At 40.4% G+C, this 19,599-nt stretch overlaps 1 long non-coding RNA gene across 1 annotated transcript; it reads left to right on the top strand.

Annotated features, from left to right (window-relative positions):
* The first annotated feature begins 18,353 nt into the window (after window positions 1-18,353).
* LOC148048148 (uncharacterized) lies at window positions 18,354-19,358 on the top strand. The gene is made up of 2 exons (XR_015695799.1): window positions 18,354-18,789; window positions 19,184-19,358. It is a non-coding gene; the product is annotated as an uncharacterized LOC148048148 (long non-coding RNA).
* Window positions 19,359-19,599: the final 241 nt, after the last annotated feature.

Genomic DNA, 19,599 nt, shown 5'->3' with positions numbered 1-19,599 from the left:
TGATTCTTCTGGGTTGGGAAATAGGGCTTAATATATTTTATGCATATTAAAAAGTATGCTTTGCAGTTACTTTCTAAACAGAAAGAAAAGTTGTTGTTCTTCATTAAACTGCATTATTCTCAGAGAACACTTCACACCAACTACTTTTAAACAAATGCAGCAGGTCAACAGTTATTTTTCAGAAAGTGTCCAAGCCAAAGTTGCAGAAAAATATAACAAGAATCACGAATATTTAATGCATATATTTATTTACGTTGTGATTTCCAGTATGCTTTTTAGTATTTGGCATTTTCTTGAAAGATGAAGAATGAAGACTGGCTTGCTAACTAACAGCAAACATTTTCAGCAAACAGCAAATATTTTCAAAACTTATTTTCTTCTTCTTCTGTATTTGAATACTTGATCAGGAGGGGAAAAGGAAGCTGGATGCATTAGTCCAAGTTGCTTCCATCAGTCTTATAACTTGGCTCAGCAAGTTGAATGATTTTTTCCAAAAATCAATTTAATGTATTCGAAGTCCAATTTCAACTTATGGGCAAAGGCCTCTGCAGAATTGAAGACTTTCATCAAAATGTTGAAATAGGCCTGTTGTAACACAAGTTGTGTCCCTTTTGTGTATGTGTATGACTCAAAATACACATACAGAAGGAGCAGAGAATACATCAAGTGGCTCAGAAGTTGGATTGTGGCACAGATATTGGATTGTGGTAGGTTTGTAGATCCCTTGAAAACCTGCCAACTTCCTCTTAAACCTTCATCTTCCAGCCTCTCTGCAAATTCCACCTCTCTTCTCACGCCAAACCCACCACTTCTCTGGATTCTCTCCATTTCAGTCTAGCTATGAGAACTTAGTGAATGTTTTCTTTTTCATGAAATGTTTTTATTCATTACCACTGTGAAATAGAAGTAACACTAGGAAAACCTCCCCGGTTGGGAGTATGTCAGTCTTCTAAGATAGTGCAGACAAGAAGCACAACTATGATTACGTTACTATCTTTACTGTAAGGTTGCATTATCAGACTCCTACAAGTCTGAAAATCCTTCCCTCACTTTTACTCTCTGGGGAACTAAGAGGTGAGATGCTTTTACTACCCCTCCTCCATCAGACTCAAATTTTATCAGACTGTTGCCTAAAATGCAGCTCTTTCTCCTGTCTCCCATTTCTTTCTTTCCTTCTTTCCTCCCTCCCTCCCTCCCTCCCTCCCTTTCTGATATAAACAGGAGAAATGGAGAGAGAGTGACACCTTGATTTCTTCTCAAGCTTCGATTAAAATCAAAGCCAGAAAAAGAACATTGTGGGCATCATCCTGGCCTTGTATGTGAACTTTATTTTGGAAGCAGAACATTTGGTTCCATCAGTCATCACCTGTAAAAAAAACTGGCTTCAAACGCAGATGAGCTAACTTCTGAGACAAATAAATGATACACGTAGATTACATCAGCGTGACAGTTTTCCAGCTTGGAGCTATTTTGCATGGCAGATTTTCCCAATCTGGTACTTTCCTGGTAAGTTTGAGATTGCAGTGGCTCTGGATTTCCAATCATTAGTCGACTCTGGGAACTGTCATCCTCCTATAGAGAACCAGTTGAGTGTACTGTGATAACTAAAGGCTTCAGGCTAGAAACCAGGGCAGTGTGAGGTCTAGAAGAACAGCAGAATAACAACCTTGGACCATGCACTCTCTCTCAAGATCAGAGGTATTCAGCAAGTTATGACCAGTTCTGGAGAACCGGTAGTTGAAAATTTGAGTATAGTTATATACTTAAGGAAGGATTTGAGAGCTGAATTAATTGAAGCACACCCCCATGGAAGATATATTGCAATAGATTTGGTTTTAGAAGGGAAAAAGACACTACTATTGGGAATATATGCTCCCAATCGACAACAAGATAAATTTTACAAAATGCTTCACGCTAAGTTAGTACATTGGGACTATAGAACCTGTATATTAGTGGGTGACTGGAATGGCGTTATGGATACCAAGAAAGACAAGAAGGCTCTCCGCCAAAATACCCAAACACGAGCAAAATTACTTAAGTCCTTTTTCGATATGATAGAGGATTTTGAATTGAGAGATATCTGGCGAGAAAGGAATGCAGAAGAATATGACTTTACCTTTTTTCTCTGATAGACATCAATCCTTTTCTAGGATCTATTTTATACTAACAACCAATGATCTGTTTTCTAGGGTAAAGAAGATGAAGATATGCTCCAGAGCCTTATCAGATCATAATCCAGTCTGGATGGAGTTGGGGGTGGGGATTCGAGCAAGAAGGTCTTGGAGACTGAATGAAAATTTATTTAGATATGAGAAAAACATTAATGAATGTAAAAACTTGTTAAAAGAACATTTTGTTTTTAATATGAATAAGGGTACATCTATGGAAATGGTATGGGATGCAAGTAAAGTATACATGAGAGGAGTTCTGATAAATATGAATAGATTACAAAGACGCAAACGGGGGGGGGGGGAAGAGAATTGAATTTGAGAATGAAATTAGGAAGAGAGAGCAGGAGCTAATCTTAAACCCAGGAGATAAAAGGATTAAAGAGACAATCACATTATTAAAAGAGCAATTTAACATGCTGATGTCAGATCAGGTGGCTACCAATTTGCTATATGCAAAACACAACACTTTCTGTAATGCAAACAAATCTGGTAGATGGTTAGCATATTTGATTAGGAAAAAACACAAGTCTCATAACATATCGAAATTACATTTTAAAGGAAGGGAGGTGTATCAACAGGAGGAGATTCAAAAGGTTTTTTGTGAATTTTTTACAGGATTGTATAAGAATGATAAAATTCAAAGCTTAGATATAGATAGATATTTGGATAAAGAAAAAATACTCATAGTTAAAGACGAGCAGAGGGAAAGACTGAATCAACCAATAACCTCGGGGGGAAATCCTCCAGGCTATTAAACAGCTAAAAGCAGGGAAAGCACCAGGTACAGATGGCTTGACAGCAGCTTCCTACAAAAATTTGCAGTTAGAAATGGTAGAACCGCTTAAGGAATTATTTAATAAGATCCAAGAGGAAGGGAAGATACCCCCATCTTGGAAGACAGCCTTTATATCTTTGATACCCAAAGAAGATCAAGATCCTACTCAACTAAAAAATTATAGACCCATATCATTACTTAATACAGACTATAAAATCTTCACTAAAATACTAGTGAACAGGTTAATGTTGGTTATCCAGCAATTATTTCATAATGATCAAACAGGTTTTATTCAAGGGAGACAAATGAGAACTAACGTAAGATTAATCCTCAATACATTAGAATACCTGGGAAAGAACAATCAAATCCCTGCTACACTTATATTTTTAGACGCTGAAAAAGCTTTTGATCGAGTGAATTGGCAATTCCTGCTGAAAATATTGCAAAAAATGCAAATAGGGGAGCACTTTTTACAATCAATTAAAGCAATATATCAGGAACAAACAGCCCAAATTATAGTTAAAGGAAGCTTAACAGATTCATTTAAAATCGAGAGAGGTACAAGGCAGGGTTGTCCCTTATCCCAACTATTGTTTATTATAACTTTGGAACTATTGTTGAATAAAATACGGGGTTCAGGGGACCTACAGGGAATCAGGATTAGGCAGCAAGAATATAGAGTATGGGCCTTTGCAGATTACTTGGTTATAACATTAACCCAACTACAAGAATCTAGTAAGGTCTTAATGAATATGATTAATCAATATGGTCAAGTGTCAGGATTCAAAATAAACTTGGGGAAAACAAAGATTAGCTATAAATATGAATACTAAACAAAGGGAAGAACTAGAAGGAATGACAGAATGCGAAATAGTTAAAAAGGTTAAATATTTAGGAGTTTATATTTCAACTTCAAATGGGAAGTTATATAAGCACAATTATGAACCACTATGGCATAGTATTCAGACAGAGATGAAAAAATGGGAGAAATTACTGTTATCTCTGCTGGGAAGAATAGCAGCAGTAAAAATGAATATTTTACCAAAATTTTTATTTCTCTTTCAAACATTACCAATACTTAAAAATGATGTAAACCTGTTAGAATGGCAGAAGGGTATTAATAAATTTGTATGGGTAGGTAAGAAGCCGAGAGTAAAACTAAAAATAATGCAAGATGTATGTGAAAGAGGAGGCTTGAAATTACCCAATTTAAAACTATATTATGATGCAGTAGTTTTATCTATAATTAGTGATTGGATCAACTTAACAGATTATAGTATACTCAATATTGAAGTGTATGATTTGGTATATGGTTGGCATGCTTATAACAAAAAGGGGTTTTTTTCTAAAGGGTTAGGGGTGTGAGGGTCTTGTAACTTGACAGCTTTAACACTTGCATGCTTCAATGCCAGAGTTTCTGAGCCAACATGACTGGAGGAGGAATTCTGGGAGTTGAAGTCCATAAGTCTTAAAGCTGTCAGGTGTGAAAACCCCTGGGAGTTCTTTTCTAAAGGGTTAGGGGTGCGAGGGTCTTGTAACTTGACAGCAAACAAAAAACAAAAGGTTTTTTAGGGTATTTTCCTGATCAAAACTATAATTGTTTCTGCATGACACCCTTAATCACAAATAGCCAACTAAATAGTTTTATTTCCTTTATTGTATGTGATTACTCAAGTCCAAAAACTGAGTTAATTGGATAAACTCAGCTCCACAATTTACTAAATATACAGTTACAGGAATTTCATGTATAGTATGCTGTCTCTTAGGGTTTATTGAACATAGGGGAATAATATGAGAGGGATTTGATGTAAAATAAGCTCTTTTAATGAATTCAAAATCAACGCAGCGGACAAGACATGGGAGTGAACATAATACACACTTTAACAATTTTTTTTTTTCTTTTAGCCATCAAATACTGCAGCAAGTGTGTCAGTAATAATAGCAAGACAGGCATAGGATTTTCCAGCCAGGTTAATTTTACTTTTTTATGGTTTTGATGTTGTATTTAATTTTATCTGTATTAAAAACTTATGAAGGCTGTGCAACATTTTGAAGTGATATAGAGTATGTAAAGGCATGAATACAGTAGAACCTCTGGTCACAACCATAATTCGTTCCATAACTTTGGTCGCAAACTGATTTGGTCATGAATCAAACCTAATTTTGGAAATTTGGTGCTTACAAAAAAAATGGTGCAGAAGGGGAAATCAGCAGCCGGGGGGGCGGGGGAGAGAGAATGTGAATATTTTGGTCAGAAGCGTTCGTGACCAGAGGTTCTACTGTATAACATCTTCACTTAAGACTTAAGATTCACTTAAGATATAACATCTTCACTTAAAATTCACTTAAGAACTGTGGCAAGAAAGGTGGTATAGTGATCAAAGTTACAATGGCATTGAAAAAAGTGACTGATGACCATTTTTCACACTTAGCGACCGTTGCAGCATCCTCATGGTCACGCGATCAAAATTTTGATGTTTGGCAACAGATTCGTATTTATGATGGTTTCAGTGTCCTGAGGTCATATAATCACCTTTTGACAAAGTCAAATGGGGAAACCAGATTCACTTATGTTACTAATTTATCAGCTGCATTTATTCACTTAAGAACTGTGGCAAGAAAGGTGGTATAGTGATCAAAGTTACAATGGCATTGAAAAAAGTGACTGATGACCATTTTTCACACTTAGCGACCGTTGCAGCATCCTCATGGTCACGCGATCAAAATTTTGATGTTTGGCAACAGATTCGTATTTATGATGGTTTCAGTGTCCTGGGGTCATATAATCACCTTTTGACAAAGTCAAATGGGGAAACCAGATTCACTTATGTTACTAACTTATCAGCTGCATTTATTCACTTAAGAACTGTGGCAAGAAAGGTGGTATAATGGGCTTAGTGACTAAAGTTACAATGGCATTGAAAAAAGTGACTGATGACCGTTTTTCACACTTAGCGACCATTTTCACACTTAGCAACCATTTTTACACTTAGCGACCATTGCAGCATCCTCATGGTCACGTGATCAAAATTTTGATGTTTGGCAACAGTTACAATTTATATTTGTAAATTGTACTTATGTTGAAATAAAAAAAATTACAATACTATTTTTGCGTTGTATGAAAATTTTTGTTGCTCCGTATAAATTTTTTAATGAAGCCCCCCCCCCCCAAAGGTGTCCCTCTTTACCAATCTGAAAATCTGGTCACCTTATTATAGTTAGCCTAGCAAGGAGGAGCTAAGCTCAATTTAAAGACGTTATTCATTTTCTACTTTCTCTTTAAGTATATTTTAAACTGTTTTTGTTAAAGATTTGTACCTTGTATTGGTTCTGGGAAGTCGGGGGGGGGGAAGGTTGGGGGGGTTGGGGGGAGGGTGGGAGGGAGGGAAGTATACTAGGTTGGAGGAGGGGTGTTGGATTTTAAGGTAATATGATTGTACATGTATACTGCTATGCCTTATTTTTTCTTTCTTATTTTAAAACAAAGATACGTTATGTATATTGAAATGGAATTATAAATACCATCAACACAAAATGGAGTTTGCTCAGAAGCTGAAATACACCAAGTGAATGAGAGGAAGAGTGGGAAGCAGAGGAGAGAAGAAAGATAGGAAGAGAGGGATAGGACAGAGGGTAAGGGTGGGGGAGATGAAGTGTATAAAGAGGAGTGGTAAGGGGAGAGAGGAGAAGGAGAAAGGAAGGGGAAGTAGAGTAGAAAAGGATGATGGAGGGAAGAAAGGAGGTAGAGAGGGGGAGGAGAGAGGTGGAAGAAAGTGTTGGATAAGGTATAAATATGGTGTATGGAGGGCAGAAGATCCAATAATTAGTTTTTTTCTGGTACTTGATGGCAAGATGAATGGATGTAATTACTTAATAATACAACATGATATTGGCTATGTAATAATATACATGTGATTATATGTTATGAAAATGGAAAATAAAAATTTTTTATGCAAAAAAAAGAAAGAAAATTAGTAGTAGTTCGGAGAACTGGTAAATACCACCTCTGACTGGCCCTGCCCCCATCTATTCTCTGCCTCCTGAGTCCCAGCTGATCGAGAGGAAATGGGGATTTTGCAGTTACCTTCCCCTGAAGTGGGGAGGGAATGGGGATTTTACAGTATCCTTCCCCTGCCATGCCCATGAAGTCATGCCACGCCCACTGAACCAGTAGTAAAATTTTTTGAATCCCAACACTGCTCAAGACCTGGAAGCAATCAAGGGCAAATCACTGTTGAAATCTTGTCAAATCTTGCAGGGACTCAACCAGTCAGTTGCCAGGAGTCAACACTGATTTGAGGGGACAACCCATATCCCCAGTCCTAATGTCTGAAAGGGACAGGGTCTAACCTTTTGGAATAGAACATTGGAGACACCCTTTTCCTTCCTACTGCAAAGGGAAGATTACATGAACTTCTATGCGTGGATTGCTAGATGGCATTTCTCCAGAGCTCCAATTTACAGGGAGTGAAGCAGCTGCAGATGGCAGCTACACATTTAACATTCCTAAGTGCTTTTATCATTCCTTGAAAAATGTACAAGAAAAAAAAACCATTGTGAACTGTCTGTCCGTATTTAAAGCACAAACCCACACACCCACAAATGACACCTCAAGCAAACAAACTAGCAGTAAAAAAAAAAGGAAAATCCACCCAACCACCCTTTCCCTCGCTGTATAATGTATCAAAGCAATAACGTGTGCTGGAGCGTTGCAGTCGCCTATCAAGAGGTTGATCGGCTTTTATCAGCCTTGGGCAATTCGGCACATGATGGTCTTTAGGAATTTATTAAACTTTTCTACAAACTGACAGTCCCCTGCCTGACTGCAGCCCCTCCTCCCATTGGTGGGGTTGGGAGAACAAAACCCTGTTTTTGCAAATCCTGGGTTGTCTTTATTGTTTGCTCTTTTTATTTCACTGGCCACTGGAGTATGTCTCCCAAAGTGTTAGTTTAAAGGAAACCCCCATTCTGATACAACCTCAAAGGCAATGATATATAGATTCGTAGATTTTCACGGTTGTAAGTATGCTGGTCTTGTTGTATTCGGGTCTTTTCCCGTGCAAGATTGAGATTGTCTTGGCAACGTTTTGGCGAGGTCTCACTCGCCATCCTCAGGCTGGTGTTTTTGGCAAAAATATATACATATACATACATATATACATACACACACACACACACACACACACACACACACTCTCTCTGGGTGGCCCCACTGTTGCCTGCCTCACACCATAAACCTGCTCAAACAGCTCCACACAGATATGTAACACACATGCGCTTGCACACAAACAGACCAGGCATGATTGCTGCTGCCTCCCTCCTCCTCCCTCCTTCTGGATCACCTAATTTTTCCTGTGTGTGCTGTCCTGTGTAATAAATTTCACATTTCAGACAATAGCCTGTCGCCTCAAGCAGCTGGCCTCCTTCAAAATCCAGCACTGTTGAAAGCATCTGCTTGCTTTGCCTTTTCCTATCAATAGACTGTTAGACTGTTGCAGGAAGATCAGCCTACGCCATTATGGTGAAGGAGGCACTGAGGCTTTAAAAGAGGCTGCTCATACAGCCCTCTGTAAACTGACTGTAACACACATACACATACACAAACACACACAAACCCAAACACACAGACAGATATACTAGAACGAAGCAATTTGCTTTTCTTTTTATTTTACAAACTCTGAATGTACAAATCCCCAAAATATAAAAGAGATTTGATGACGACTCCTTTGTACATTCCTCCCTGCATACATTACGATAAATTGTTTCGAAGCAGTTCTATAGATAGCGTAGCTCTGTTGGTTTCCAAAGATGCCACACATCAGCAAAGCCTTTAAACTACTATCCATAATACATAAGTACATTTATGTGCCATGCAAGGCGACTGATTCCTGATTTGTTCTCCTTCGTGCCTTAGAAAAGGTAGTACAATATATGACAAAATGTTAATTTAAAATAGCCCATGAGCTGTGCTGAATCAGACTCTTCCTTTTGCTATTCTCATTCAATGTGATGGAACGTTTTGATTTATTTTGCAAAGGTAAATACAATGGTACCTTGGTACTGCTTTGAAATTCATCGGATTTGGTACTCAACACATTTTGACATGAAAATTTTGTCCCGTTACTCCTCGTTTTTTTGGTACTCATCACACAAGCTAGAACTTGTTAGTTTCAGCTGCCTTGTGACTCCCTACATAATTCTTTATGAAAAAAACTGTTTGGTACTCATCACGCCTTCTGGAACCAATTAACTATGAGCACTGAGGTGCCACTGTACAATTTTGATAAAATTCACTTGGTGGTGCCACAAGATCTTTTATGTACCTTTAGCAACAAAGTGAACAAAAGAAGTCTATACGTTTAATCCTACAATCATCTTTCTAAAATCTGCTTTCTAAATTTCAGTGAAACCAGGACAAACCATGTCCCCTACAGCGCTTTCTCAAAGGAGCCGGAAGGGAGGCTGAAAAATGATAAAGCTGTGAGGGCGAACCTATGGCACGCGTGCCAAAAGTGGCATGCAGAGCCATCTCTCCAGGCATGTGAGCCATCTAGGGTTGGTCTTCCGGGTTCTGGCTGGTATTCATGCATGCTGGAACCCTAGAAACCGGAAGAGCAGCTGCCCAGTGCACATGAGCACACCGAGAAGATGGTCTACGCCTTCTGGAACCAATTTCCAGTGGGTGCATGTGCACTGGCCAGCTGGTCTTTGTGCATGTATGTGTACCAGAAACTGAAAGACCAGGTGGTTGGTGCACATGCGCCTGCCGAAAATGGAAGATCATCTTTCCAGTGCAGACATACGCACTGGGCGGCTGCTCTTCTGGTTTCAAGCAAGAGTGCGTGTGTGCACGTGTGCGCTCCCGTTCTGACTCTCAGTGCCAAAACGGTTCACCAACACTGTGATAGAGAGATGAGTAGCTGAACAAAACCATAATACCACACCTTTCCAACCTCTCAACAGTTAAGGAAACTCCAAAATAATATCTAAATATGATAAACATCAGCTATCAAGATATTTAAATGAAAGCACTTCGAGGCTATGGTAGAAAATAGAAGCTTCTTTCGTAGGTGAAGAAATGTATAAGACAAAGAGTATTTTGTGGGTGTTCATTATAGATAAAATGTTGTACTGTTTGTATCCCCCCTTTTCCAAGAAAAGAAAACGGACCACTATTATGGCATATTGTTGTGACTACCTTCTGAAGATGTTACTGCTGTTTCACCAAACCATGATAGAGGGATTTTTTCCCCCCTGGCAAATGCTGTGGGCAAGAGAAAAAGATAGCAATGGCAAAAGCACTTAGACTTATATACTGCTTTACAGGGCTTTTACAGCCCTCTCTAAGCGGTTTTACAGAGTAAAGGTATTGGCACCAACTATCTGTGTCTTCATTTTATGCACCTAGGAATGATGGAAGGCTGAGTCAATCTTGAACCTGGTGGATTTGAATTTTCAAATTGCAGGCAGCCGGCAGTCAGCAGAAGTAGCCTGCAGTACTGCATTCTGACCACTGTGCCACCGAGCCTCCCACGATATCTTTTAACTGACTTTTTGGAAGTCTTGTTGAAGGAAGAGAAATGCCTTTAAATAAAAAAGACACTCAGTAAGTGAATTTGAACCAATTTCTATTCTCACCCAACAGTAATTGTGAAGATTAAAAATTAGAGAATAGTAGCCTGAAGCCTGCTTTGATCTCTATTGGTAAAGCAAGGAGAAGGAAAAAAAATATTGTTATTATTTTTTTAAAGAATTCTGTTACCAAATGCCAGAAAACCATTGAGAGTACGAGCTATAAGAATCAGGATAACTGTGTTTGAAAGATGGTCATTACACTGCAGGAGCCACTTGCTGGTCCAGCGGGGAGGGCTGCTATGCGCATCGTATCTGCAATGTTAGAATCCTATTGTAGACAAGGATGAACCTGTTTTTATTTCTGTTATCACGTATTCCCATATTGCAAACCTTGCCAGATGCATAGCACATATGTATGCTGAGTTCGCATCTTTTGTGCTGGTTGTAATATGCTTGGTTACGTATTATGCATAAGGATTAAAATTTTCTGAATTACTGTAAATGCACCAGGGTTTTTTTAAAAAAAGGATTATGCTAGCGTATGTATGTCTACATGTAGTAGTCATGTACTTCTGGACCCTAAATAACAGCCAGCATTCACAAAGATCTCCTACCAAGCAGTTACGCCTTATTTCAGTCTTATTTACCTCCTTTGTTATCTGTGCTGAAAAATGAATACCAAGTATACATTACAATGAATAGCCCGACAGAACAAGGAATGACAAAAGTTGGCAGGCTGCACAATGAAACAGACACATTTTAATGAATTTCCTGGCAGGTCTTAAGAGGAGATGGACCCTCTTGTTTCACTCACATGGAATTTGCCTTTGCTGGAGTGACATCTATCAGCATCATACCTTGATGAGCTCAGATCGGGCTGGGGAGGAAAATAGAGGCCTCAAGACTCACCTGTTTCACAATCTAGCAGGAGTGTGGTATTAAGCTACTGTATTATCTGGGCTGAACAAGTGTGGAAAGTCTCTAAACAGCAACAAAGGAAGAGAGGTTTTTTTGTATTTCATTGCTCCCAACTAGTGGTTGTCTGGATTTTGGCAGCCCAGATATTCTAGCTCTGGATTTTAAGGATTCTCTCCTTTAAAATCTTCTTAGACCTCTTATAAGGATCTCTGGGGGATTTAGTCCCGCTTTATTATTTTTTTAGGAGAAACATCTGTTGGAAAGGGTGTGAACAGCTCCGCAGTTGGACTAATTGAGTGAAGTTTTGGGAGTCCAATAAGAATATATCTACCAGGCATAAAATAAATACTGATTATTGAAGATTTTAAATACAATATTTTTTCATAGCATCCTCATGTTTCCAGAAAAGTTCAGATTATGGGATGGTAGCCCTGAACATTTCCTGCCTGGTTTTAGGATTGGAGGAAGTATGATGAGCAGAAACCCCAGAACATGCACTTAAAAAAAAACCATATAGTTGATGGGTTAAGAGGCTGTGTGCAATCCATGGGCCATGTTACCTGCCCCATCTCTAATCACTGATCTTTACAGGAACATCCAAGTTAACTATGCTCAGAATTACATCCAAAGGCATATAAAACTATGATGAGGATGCTATGAAAAATATTGTATTAAGTTTGCTCAATAATCAGGTAGATCCATTTTGGACTCTCAAAACCTCATTCAATTAGTCCAGTTAGGACTGTTTTTCTATAATTGTATACTTATACTATCTTACAACAGTCATACAGGAAATCTTTGCACTTTTGAATAGAACTTACTGGGAAAATAGGAAGTATTCCCCCAGGATTCAAAAGTGCAAAGACTTCCCAAGAAACAGCAGAGATATCACTTTGAAGCAGGGGTGAAATGCTACGGGTACAGGCCAGTTCGCCGAAACTGGTAGAAAAATGCTAAAAAAAAGTTTTAAAAAGTTCCAATGATCGCACGGCACAGCTGATTTTCGGAACTTAAAAAAAACTTTTTAAAGCAATTTTTTTCCTGCGGGTTCTGGCGAATAGGTAGTAAAAATGCTAAAAAGTTTTAAAAAGTTCTGACAATCAGCTGTGTGACAATCAGCTGTGCCATATGATTTATATTCACATGGCACAGAATGTAAATCGTGCGGCACCGCTGTTTCCCTCACCCCTTGCTGTTCTACTTACCTTTGCAGACTCAGAAAAGGCTTCTTAGCACATGCGGTGCGCATGTACATTTGCTACATGCGTGCACAAAGCAAACTGGTAGCAGACTTCAGAGTATCTCATCCCTGCTTTTAAGCATTTGATAATCCATTCCTCTTTCACTCTCTAGTCTAATATCAACAAGGGCCCAGTCATATCAGTCTTCAGGTTTTCAAGCAGCCTTGGATTCAAATTACCTGGTCAGTGGCCACAATGGGACAAGTGTGTTATCTAGCTAATTCACTTGTCCCACATCCTCATTTCTGGATTGTTTTGTGCGAAAAGGCAAAACGTTTCATACACAATTTAAAATTGACTAAGTAACTATATATTAAAATATGACTCCAATAGTAAAATAACCTTAAAAGTGATCAAGATTTATAGCAATTTAAAAATGGATTTTGAAAAAAGTGTTAATTTGAACATTTGTATTAGTTCTCTTTCCACCTAAAACAGGAGCCCCCAATCCCTGGGCTGCAGCCCACTACCGGCCATTGAGCAGTTTGGAACAGGGCCGTGCAAGCATCGGGTGTTCACGTCCATTTGCATTGGCGGTGTGTGCACATTCCCACTGCTGGCACAAATGGAGCTGCATGCACACGCTTGCTCACCGCTCATGCAGAACCATCCACTTTCCCCCCACCCACTGGGTCACAAAGCCTGGAAGGTGGGTGAACTGTAACTTAAAATATATTTTGTTGTGTTTCCCTCTCATATACTCTTATATTTCTGCTAGATTTCTATTTTTTTTTCCACAGAGGTGCACAAATATACTCCTGGTATTTCCAGAATTGCTGTTCAGCTTTAGAATAGCTTTTCTTGTTGTTTTGTAAAATGGTTTAGCCTGCAAAATGCGTTTCCTCTCTTCGCCCTTTTTATCTTTTTGAAGTTTTCATTTGTGCGCATTTGCTGGTTGGGAATTTCTATTTCATCTCTTCTTTCCGGGAAAAGAAGGAAATTCATGTCAGGTTACAAATTATGGAGTGGTCAATATTCCTGGCATAAGCTAACTGGCCAAGTCTGCAATGATGAAGTATTATCTTCCCAACTCCCCGACTTCCCTAGTGCAACATTAGAGAAATACCATACCTTAGACAAAAAAAAGGCATCTTTAAAGGAATTGCTTCCTCTTCCCATGATGTGAAACACTTTTATAACCTTTCAACTTAATTCACTGGGGATGCGGTGACTCAATGGCTAAGATGCTGAGCTTGTCGATCAGAAGTTCAGTGGTTCGAATCCCTAGCACCGCGTAACAGAGTGAGCTCCCGTTACTTGTCCCAGCTTCTGCCAATTTGTGTTCAAAAGCACGTAAAAATGCAAATAGAAAAATAGGGAGCACCTTTGGTGGGAAGGTAACAGCATTCCATGCGCCATCGGCCACATGACCATGGAGATGTTTTCAGACAGTCCTGGCTCTTCAGCTTTGAAACAGAGATGAACACTGCCCCCTAGAATCAGGAACAACTAGCACGCATGTACGAGGGGAACATTTACCTTTACCTTACTTAATCCACTGAGAAAGATAGCCAGTTTGTTGCTTCCCAGAAGCCACAGATAAATAGATTGCTCCCCTTGTCACCACCCAGGAAGAAACTGTGGAGGTATGTGTGATTCTTCCTGCCATGTTATGTAGCAGTCACATAAACCTGAACTAAAAGCCCAAAGGGTTTAGAATATAACATTTATCATTTAATCCTTAAATCCTAGAGCAGACACAGGCAGCTCAGAAATCACATGTGGTTCTTGGCCTGATTTCATAACTCTCTACAAGCAAGCAATTGGATGTTAGCAAAAACAATGTCTTCTACAGCAATAGGACAAATAACATGAGCAACACAACAAAGAAAGAGTTTCAGAACAAAGAAGGTTTCAGAAAGAGAGGGGTGGTTTTACCCCGTTTTAATTCCGGCTCATCTGCTGTTTAACTTAAGTCCACCTTCCATTGCCATTTAGCCCAATATGTATTATTCCCAAAGGGAGACTAGGAGGGGTGGGTGGAGGGAAGATTGCCATACACAAAACTACACAATCAGCTTTGGAAAGGACAACTTAGACCATTGTGTTCCATTCCTTTCTGCAAATAAAGCATCCCTGACTGACAGCTGTCTAGTTTCTGCTTCAACACATTGAGTCACATTAAGGGAGCTCCTAACCACTTTTCTAGGAAGTGGTTTTGTTGTCAAACGGTTAGAAACCTTTTTCTAACATGCAGTTGGGATCTGCAACATACGCACCACTTATAAAAGGAGAATATTTGTAGTTCAGGTTGAAGTGAGGGGTCCTTGGGTGCACTGATGATGTCAGCTAGCTCGGGTAATGAAACATCCACAAGAAAACAATCAAGCTCAAAGGACCCCTCAGAGGCACCACTTTCTGTATTCTGGACTGTCAGGTAATAAAAAGGTAATGATCTTCTGTGTGATATCCTAGATCAGAGGTCTTCAAACTTGGCAACTTTAAGACTTGTGGGCTTCAACTAGCTGGCTAGAGAATTCTGGGAGTCCACAAGTCTTAAAGTTGCTTGGTTTGAAGACTTCTGTCCTAGATCTTTTTACGAATGTGATAACAGTCTTCTGTTGTCTTCTTAAGACCTCCTCAGTTTTAAGACTTCTCTTGCTTCTTAAGTCTCCTTTTCAGTCTTCTTAAGGCCCAATCTTCCAATTACTCTTCCTACGACTTACATTTCAGTTCCTTTTTTGAACCTCATTGTTCTTTCTTTCTTAAAACATGGTACCCAGTACAGGATTGGAAGTGAAATTTGACCACTGAAAAATAGAGTAATATTATATACTGCCCAGCATTTCTCTTTTTAGAAATTAGCTACTGGGTTTTTTGCTTTGCAAAATTGTTGTTAAACAGCTTCAGGGCTGTTATCTACAAAAACGTAATAACTTGTGTGCCAAAAGGAGGGAAGCCGACCAATAAACTGGAAGAATTCCAAAACACAATCATTGGAAAAAATAAATGTTGGGACACTGCCATCTTGGAAAGCATGACTAATTCAGTGCACACAGACAGAAGACTACCAAGCAAGATCAAATATTGGAAAACCTTTACCAAAAATATCTTCTCTTTATTTTCTTGAAGAACGGTCAAATATTTTTAAATCACAAATCGTAAGACTGTGCAGTGCTTTGGATTGGCACCTGCCAGTCTTCAGAAAGGGTTCACTTGGCTTTAAAAATTGTAGACCTGTGCTCTGTTCACAACTGAGCCTCCCCAGTGTCATTTTACTTTAGAGTAAATAAATAAATAAATGTTATTATTAAAATGTTATTATTATAAATTTTACTATTAGCCCTAATAAATTCCTCAAAATATACAGGTAGAGTTAGAGATGATTTGTTTTCTAATATATATCAATGAAGAAATGGAAAGGCAGGGCTTGAAGGCTTAGTTTCTTTTATAATTAAATATTTTCAAAGCATTAAAAAAACACCTAAGAAAAGGCTGGAAAACATGTCTACTGATATATTGGGAGGGAGGGAGAAGGTATAATGTTTTCACAAGGGAGCCATAAAAAGAACGCCAAAAGGTCCATATCAGAAATCTTTCAAAAGCTATTTTTCGTGAAGCTAAATCACAGGGCTATGTTTTGTCTGCTATCATGCATATAGAATGCATAACCTTTTTTAAAAAGAAAATCTCTGTTTTTGCATAGTTCAGCAGACAGAGCACCTCCCTCTCTACTATTTCAAGGGGAAATTTTTTGATGCAACCTTGTGGCTGTGCTGCTATTCAAATATAATATGTAATTAGCGAAACAGAGATTGAATCCCAATGAATACCGCCTGCAAGACAACCCTCCATTAAAAGCCTTCTTGTTTAAACTTCAATATTTTAGCAATAGTGACAAAGACATACACACACAGGCACACACATACACAGAGCACTGATTTTTCCCTTTGAAAAAAACCCGACTCAGGTAAAAAGGTGCATAAGATGAAAATTGTCAAAGGATCCCAGTTCCCTCTCTTCCAGCACTCTGAAATACACGGGGATGCATTTCCTTTCATACAAGGAAAGCTTCCAGGCGTCTAATCCATTCGGCCTCTTCCTACCCTTGTTGTTTTATTGAGAGGCATCTGGGAGATGCACAGCAGGGAACAGCCTACCCCGTGAGAGGCAACTGGACTCTGTTCCTAAGCTACAGAATCCTGCCCAGACTCCTTAACAAAGGAACAATAGCATTTCCATAACAGAGCGCGAGGCATGCAAAGGGCGGCTGGGGGAGGGAGCAGCACCATCTCTCCACACAGGCTGACAAGTTCCACGCAATTTATGTGCCCCATTTTGCTGATCTCTCACCCCCCCTCAAACACACACACACACACATGCGCACAAGTCCACGTACATTGGCACTCTGCCATGGAAAAAGCCGCGCCAGGCAGAGGAGAAGAACGCTCCCCCCACACGCCCCCAAAGCCCAGATGCAGGGTTTTATAGGACTCAGCAGCGCACATGTGTTTTTGAGAAGGCAAATCTGGCGAGAAGAGGCCGAGACTTGTTTAAATGTTGCGTTGGCTCCAAAAGTGGGACATGGGAGGAGAGGGAGGGATGCCAACGGGGTTGAGGGAGGCTTGCTCCTGGGTTCCTTTTCTACTGTTCCCATCTCCCCACCTTCCATTCATCTCCCACCCTCCGTAAACAGGACTGCAAATATGATGCAAGATTTGGCTCCTCCGGGGTTGGAGAGGCCCTCATCAGGGTAGATTCTTAGCAACAGCAGCTTGATAGATGGGTTTTGTTCTGCTGGGAAGAATGTCCCAGGCTATTTCTGTGGAAAAAAAGAGGCAATTTTCATTCCTATGTCCCAGTGGTTTTTTTTTAAGTCTATCAATCCCAAGCATGGTGACTTTCAGCAAGAGAATCAGAATTTGGTAAGCACTGTGCTTGAGGAGAGATCTCTAGGAAAGCAATGGAGGTCCTGAGTGACTGACATCAGATAGCCTGCATGCAAAACTTGTTAAGGAAATCATATTTAACCATGTGACAGAAAAAGCCATCCCTCTCTGTCTTTCTTCCTCTCTCTCTCTGTTTTTCACGCTGCTGCCTATGATTTCAACTGGTGCACAAATGTAGAATTTGTCATGTCCAAAGTCAAGGACATTATGTGATGCCACCCTTAGGTGGTAATTTGTTGCTATCTGCTTTTGATAAGGAGCAAGAACTTTTTAAAAAAATTAAACACAGATTATCAGATTATTTTAAAGGGGAAATTTCTGGCCTTCCTGATGACCAGAAATCCATTGGATAATATCAGAGAAGGAAAGTAGTCCTGAAGGGTTAACATTTATGAATCATGGATTTAAAAGCAGCCATTGTCTTGTAAGACCTATTTACTTGTAGCTTAGGATCTCTGACATCGGGAAGGGAATGGCGGGATTCCCAAGAATTCCAGGATGCCAAAAATGTGAAGGAAATCGCAGGTGCTGTATCTCTTCCCTTTGACTATGATTGGCCCCATGCTAATTACCTGAGCAATGACAGCAATTCAAAACAAGCCCGGCCAGCATCATTACACAAATGGGGTGGCGGTAACTGCGAACGCAACACAAAAGAAATCCGAGACTACCTGAGGACAAGGGTGAAGGGAGAGATAAGCAAGACTATTGGACGTATCGGATGCCAGTTTACGGGTATTTTGCAAAAAAAGCATGGTCGCTCATCCTTCCAGCGGCAGTCGCTGCAATCGCTTTGAAGCAAGGGCGTTTAAAGCCCGGGTAATCCTGGGCAATTCCGGCAGCGAAAAGGGGGGGGGGGGAGAGACAACTACAGGAATGAGCAGCTCTAGCCCAATTAATAATCCTCTTCTGATCGTCATTATTGCGGCAACGTCGTCCTCCCTCCGCCTCCACCCGCATACAAAAGACTCCGTTCGCCTTCTCCCTTGCAAGGGAATGGCGACCGCCACGACGCAACAGCGCCCTCCGCTTTCGATAGGCTTGGTCCGGAAAAAGTTGCCTCCGCTCGACCTGAGATCTGAGGCAAGCCGTCTCCTTCTCTCCCCCGCCCTACCCGCCCCAGGCCTCAAGTCCCGGCAGCGCGTTCTCCCATCGGGCCATCAGCGTCTCCCGCTCCAGAAGTCTGTTCGCAAGCCAGATAGACGCCCGAGCCAAGGCAAGCAGGCGAAAGAGGCCGCCGCTTCGTGCAATGCAGAGCCGGTGGGGGTAGAGAGGTGGGGGGGGGGGAAACGGACTGGCATGAGCTTCAGTGAGGGCTTCGTAGTTGATGCCCTTGCTCTAGAGAGAAAGGCGGAGGAGAGCCGTTGCGCTGCATGATAAAGGCGCCCCTTGCTTTCTTCAGACACACACAGCGACCAAATCGCATGGCTCCACTGTTCCCTCTCCCCTTCCCCCGGCATTGCAGTCAGCCCTAATTAGGTCTTTCAGAGGACGAAGACAGTCCTACCGCGCCGGGGAAGGGGTCGCTTTTAAAATATTTTTGTTTTTAAAGGGCCGTTTTGGTCTGGATTGATGCGTAGTTTCTCTCTCCTCTCCCTCTTTTTTTAAAGGCAGAATCTCCCTCTGGTGGCGCTGGACGGGGCAGGTTCCTGTCGCATTCTTGGAGAAGCCACAAATCATACAATATTTATCCCAACAAACAAAAGCGGCTCTTGCCTCCTCTTTTAACTCTCTTCCAGTGCTTGCAGACAATTGAATAATAAAAGAAAACGGCTGCCTTTAATTTTTATTGTGACTCATTTCTGTAATATATAAACCGGGTGGCCGCAGTCACACTCACACAGTGGTACACAGAAGAGGTAAAGAAGTAATTCTATTACTAGGAATGCTCTGTGCAAAGATCTTTCCTTTGATTTTTACCTCCCAGGTGAATCAACCGTTCCTTTTCCAGCAGTTATTGGGAAGGAATATTTTAAGGTTCCCCACATCTCCTGCTCTAAAGCATGCAGAAAGCCTGTCTATCAAAAGCA

Source organism: Thamnophis sirtalis, unplaced genomic scaffold (genome assembly GCF_051295495.1).
Source record: "Thamnophis sirtalis isolate CommonGarterSnake01/CBP01778 unplaced genomic scaffold, rThaSir2_p1.2 scaffold_3, whole genome shotgun sequence".
Taxonomy (NCBI): domain Eukaryota; kingdom Metazoa; phylum Chordata; class Lepidosauria; order Squamata; family Natricidae; genus Thamnophis; species Thamnophis sirtalis.
The sequence above is the reverse complement of the archived record's forward strand: the minus strand, read 5'-3'. Positions and strand labels throughout refer to the sequence as shown.